At 32.9% G+C, this 6000-nt stretch overlaps 1 protein-coding gene across 1 annotated transcript in view; it reads right to left on the reverse strand.

Annotated features, from left to right (window-relative positions):
* LOC149807838 (uncharacterized) overlaps positions 1 to 3278 on the reverse strand; it is a 118183-nt gene extending 114905 nt beyond the window's left edge. Inside the window, exon 1 of the mRNA XM_089971347.1 lies at positions 3190 to 3278. The gene's annotated coding sequence lies outside the window, so the exon portion shown is untranslated. The remainder of the gene's footprint in view (positions 1 to 3189) is intronic.
* Between the last annotated feature and the right edge of the window lie 2722 nt (positions 3279 to 6000).

Raw genomic sequence — 6000 nt, forward strand, 5'->3', positions numbered from 1 at the left:
CATCTTTTTTCTCTGAGTAAAATGATTGGTTTTTATCATATACGTGATTTCGTATACGTAAGCATGATCACGTGATCCTCTATTTCTCAAATAATCATTTCCAGATTTGCGCATGAATTCGTTTTAATAGCGATGCTTAGAGATAAATCTCACAGTCTGGGCTAAATACGCTGGCTGTCAAGTCGTCTACTTCTATTGTAGCCAGTGTTCGAGTTATATTTTAATGTTCTCTTCAGATTATTTTGATTCTATAAGATTAATTCGTTTCTCTCGAAATATGTGTGTGCTTATACATAATTCTTGAACAAAGGCATTTCTTAAAACATTGATTCGGATGTCAAACACTGGATTACTTTTTGTGTTTCTACTTTGAACTGTAGATCATAAAACATTACTGGATACATCATACGTCATTGCCTACCATCTTGGATTCTTCTTCGAGTCTCGAACTTGAGATATTTAGAACATTTCAATATTCGGACTCTTAACATTTTATTCGTGGATTATTCTTGGATTATTTTTGGATTTGATTCTTAAAACCTTAAGTTCTTTTTTTTTATTTTGACAGTATTTTTCCAGGGACATAAATTATTTGATACATTTTTCAATGCTTGTTGTTTTCAATCTTTCTTGTGTTGTTGTTTATCCGCGCCTAATCATGCAACATCAGAGTGTCGCACGTGAAATTGGTCGGATTTGGAAAGGTCATGCCAGTTTTCCTGCGATTGTACTACTCATTATATTTTTCGTTACTCACGTGACAACAATATCCAAGCGGATACACAGAGGATATGGGAAATCATACTATGTATTAAAAAAATCTAAAAAGTAGGTGTAATCATAAGAAATCTAGCTTCTTCAAGCAATTCCTGAAAATTAATTTAGAAAATATCATAGTACTAATCTGTAATCGAGCATGGCCTGGTTGAGGTGTCATTACTAAAATGGTTTTGATGTCATATATACATATAAGCAAATTGCCATCGTAAGGGATACATGATGCCCTTACACATCATCTGTGAATTTAGAAAACATATATTGTTTTTACAACATTTTCAATATCTGTGTATATTTTAAATCAAATCAACATTGTATGACAAAACTGCTTACAATATGTATACCATTTTAAGACTATCTTACGTTTACTTTTTGAAAGGAAATTAAAGTTCCCTTTGTTCCTTTAACCAAATTTTTGAAAATGGTGATTCGCCCTTCATATGCAGGAAGTAAAGAAAAAACTAATTGTAATAAACTCTTGTCGATAACTTGACAGTGTTATTTTCAAACGCCAATCGCAATCAAGTAAGTCGGAAGAAAATATGTTTTTTTGACTGCGAGGCTCATTTGAGCATTCGCATCCATCATGACGGCCATCAAATGACTTTTATGTTTATTTACTTTTACCACATTCTTTTTCATACATAGGGAACCTCATACCTTTCTTCAAAAACATTGTGTGTTCGTCCTATCCGAATAAAACAATGGTAACACATGTATCCTCTCTTTAATTCATAATCATATCCATTTTTATTGTGCAAGAGACCATATGAAAACCTGAAATTGTCCGTGACTAAGTATCCACCTCATTAGATTAATAGCTTTAATTTTCAACACGAACAGGTTTACCACAATCATCAATCACAAAAAATGATTTGTTACCTGATAGACGTTAAGTAAAACAACACTTTCTTCAATGGGTGAACACAATCAAATTTATGTCCGACATTAACTACTTCAATACTGTAAATTAAGTTGATATTTTGGATGACAATATATAAGAAACTGTGACATATTTCATGATTATGGAAAGTTATATCTTTTTCATATGTTTTTAGTCTCGTATTTCATCAAAAGGGTAATACAAATCACTTTTTTTTAAATCTTTATAATTGTCATGTGTGAGTTTTGATTCTACAGCGTTCAGAACACACATGTCTACTCCACTATACGTATACTGACGTGCTATTCGAATACAGATAAACCATTCTTTATGAACATATTATTTCATTCAAGCACTTCATGATCATTGACCTTTATCTTTTGACAATGAAGGTTTCTCTCACAATTCGTAAATGTTCTTACTATGTCTAATTCACAATTATGCGGCTCATTGTGATCAATTAATTTGTGTAATTAAGAGAAACAATTTAAATACTTCCTACACCATTTATCTTAACGGAGATAATGAAGTATATAATTTTGACTTTGCCACAGTTCTAAAAGGAAAGTTCAATATCTACAGATTGGCAATAGATTGTAATTGCTGTTTCAATTTCTGTACTTATACATATTAACCGTAAATTGTGTGCCTTACTGATGTTGATTGAAAACACTGTTCTGTAAAACTAAGAGTCATATTAACATGTCATACAACGAATACAATGAATAGATATGACATATGTATCAGTGGAATATCTATATATAGCTATATCTATCTATCTATCTATCTATTTATGTATATATATATATATATATATATATATATATATATATATATATATATATATTATTTGCATTATACGGCACAGATCTAAATATTGTAAGGAATCGATGTTTCCAATAGATCCAACAATTTCATCAACAACAGGATATGTGTACTAAAATATGCTTGTTTATGTTCCTTTAATGCTTTTGAACCTTTCATGTTCAATTTTTAAACTTATTGAAGACATAACATTCGCTTGATCTGTTGCTGCAAAATTTACTCCTAACATACAAATCATTGATTGAAAACATTTTGTGCTTAATGCACATTACTTTAGTACTTTTAGTTCGTCTACGTTTTACTAATAATCTTCTTCAATAAGTTGCTTGCAGGGGTGTGGGGGTTGTTGTTGTTTTTGTTTTTTAATTGACTTGAGATATGCTTAAATCGGTAATCTAGCATTTCTGTAATAAGGACAAAACATATCTCGATTCAAATTGTATATGATCTCCTGTTTGAAACTCTAGTCTTTATTTCATAAATATCATTTACATGCAAGTAAATTCACGGTACTGTTAAACAGTTCTGATATAATTATCATGATTATAATGTATACTGGAAACATATTCATGCTCACCTAAAGACACATACAGCTAATAAAACGGCTAGAAACAGGCGGAATATTAGTGAGTTTATAATAACAACCGGTACATGCAGATGTGATACCAATTTGTAGATGAAAAATAACACATTTATTATCTTACCAGCAAATTCACCGTCAGCTCCACAGTGCCTCGGGAACCCAAAGGAAGTAAAAATAACCAGTGTCGGTAAGTAGATCCATATATTATCCATTTCTGAAAAAGAGCAAAGAATACATATATATATATATATATATATATATATATATATATATATATACCCATCTCTCTCTAGCTGTCTCTGTCTGTCTGTCTTCTCTATTTCTTTCTCCTTCTCTCTCTCTCTACCAAATAAGTTAAAACTAACATGGCTTTTAAAGAACTGGCATTAAAAAAAATTGATATAAGACTACTCTTCTTCTATCAAGTTGTGATCTACCCTTGACGCATTAATACGCGTATATAGATAGTGTTTAATTTCAACATTAGGTTATGCTTCAACAGTGGCATGTCGCCTGTATTTATCTAAATCTGTGGTGAATCTCCATTGATTAATCATTAACGTGTTATAAAAACAGATGATAACAGTACTAAAACCTCCTTCGTCTAAATTAAGTAAACGAGGTACACAATTTTATCGCAATCGGATTTGCTCTCTCTCTCTCTCTCTCTCTCTCTCTCTCTCTCTCTCTTTGGCCCCGTGTCGCCGACTGGTCTAATGCACTCACCCTTATGGATCACTGTAGTCTCAACTCTGTCTGCGTGGGTTCGAGTCTCGGGCTCGGGCCAATATGGTTTTGTGATACAGCTTGCCAGTAGGTTCTCGTGGCTCGGTGGTTCTTTCTGGGGCTTTCCCGGGTTCTTCCTCCACCATTTATACTACCCACCATATATAGCCTATATTGTTCTGAAAAATGGCGTTAACCCTACAACAACTATAACAACTCGCTCTCTCTCCCTCTTTCTCATGCATAATGGACAGAATACTGCAAGTCCTTGGAGTGCGAGAGCACAACCAAACTGGAGTTGCACCAAGTATCCCACATGAACCTCTGACTGTTATTATTGTACGGTACATTTACTGCGTAGACACATACCGTAATATAGGTAATGCTTTCTTTGTTTTTCTTTATTTCTTTCAGTTTATTAAACCTTTTAATGAAGGCCTAAAACATAGAATTTGATAAGAACATGTCTTAAGGCCGCTTACTCGTATATCCCCCCAGACTATCTCTCCCTCTGTCTCTGTCTCTCTCTCTCTCTCTCTCTCTGTCTCTCTGTCTGTCTGTCTGTCTGTCTCTCTCTCTCTCTCTCTCTCTCTCTCTCTCTGTATAACATTGTAGAAAGCGACCGGAGAAAATCTGCGAATAAACGAGATTGGCAGATGTTGGCGACTCTCATGCAAGGATGTCTTTTGATGATGAATCATGACAAAATGTAGTCACGCGCACCAGTAGAAAGGGAGAAGTTATACAATGACTATAGAAACAATTTTATGGTCAGTAGCAATGTTAATTAAACGATAATAATAACTTCGATCGACTGTAAATATACTTAAATGCTTTAATTACCTCTTGTTAGCTCCTCATTTCTTTAATTTATATATGACACTCGTTTCAATATGCAAGCCGGTCTGTGAATTGTTATTAATGGTCTAGTAGTTAACAGTACTGTGTTTGCAATGATCTACATTCTTCATCTAACTCACGTTTCATGTTTAAATCATAAGTACTCTTATGCTTATTTATTCGATAAAGGAGATTGTAATTATTCGGAAAAAGGTGAGGAAGTTCATTCTGTAGAGGATAAGATGGATATGGCTCTGCAGAGTTTATTCATTATGTCAATACTCATGTGCTTGTAGTCATTCTCAGTCGCGTTGGAAATTATTGTATGTATATTTATGGTTCATTCATTAGAAGTTGTACATTGACAAGGTTGCAAATAGAAAGATTTATGATTTTTGTACTGAGATTTAAATACGTTTTGGCAACCCTCGTATTAAAACTGGATGCAATCCAAAGAATGAATACCAATAACAATTTATTTCCTAAAACTGCGTAAAATAAATATACGCACACCTTCCAAAAATTGTTTTTCTCTAAATGTAGAAAGGATATGTTAGAGAAGTAAAAATCCCTAACACTGAGCAATAAAATGATGAGATCATCACAATAGTGTTTTAACATCACAGTTTGGTTACATTACACACAGAACATGACAGATGACGTGGTGTGTCACTCCTAGATAGCTTAACTGCTGTGCATGTAGTTGAATTATTAAATAGATAATATCAAATTTAGCACTATATTATTAAATGATGAAAGTTAGAATGTTATGCAAGTGTACATGTTGCCTAATCTCGTAAAACGCAAATATATGTCAAAGGTGTTGCGTTAACTTAGATATTTTGAATTCGATAAATGCCATTAATATTTAATAACTATAATTGCGATTTGTATCTTTTCTTTCCTTAAATAAATATATTTCACCAACAAATTTGACTGTAAACAATGATTAGCATTTTCATATGGTACACTAATTTCTTTGCTACTCAACGATTTGTGATCCACTTAGTTCATATTTGATTTTGGACTAGGCATATACACGAAATTTTGCTAGCTGAAATAAATTAACCTATATAGCACCACATTGAAAACCAAAATGATGAATATATAATTTAAATATTAAGCATCTTGTTTGCTCGCGCTCTACTCAGTTTCACATAAATCTTAACCCAGTTACTGAAATCCACTGCTCCTTATCTCATATGACTATTAGAACAAACACTAGCTTATCGAAGCACATTGGGAGCAAAGCAATGTTCAATTAAACAAGGACGTAAATTTACTCATAAGCCCGCTTTATGCTTTATTTGGCTACTGAGGTGAGTGTTCAAGTGCAGCAAGGGAATTGCAAATTTAACTTATATAA

The sequence above is a fragment of the Sinohyriopsis cumingii genome, chromosome 1 (genome assembly GCF_028554795.1).
Source record: "Sinohyriopsis cumingii isolate HCF-2022 chromosome 1, ASM2855479v2, whole genome shotgun sequence".
Lineage (NCBI taxonomy): Eukaryota > Metazoa > Mollusca > Bivalvia > Unionida > Unionidae > Sinohyriopsis > Sinohyriopsis cumingii.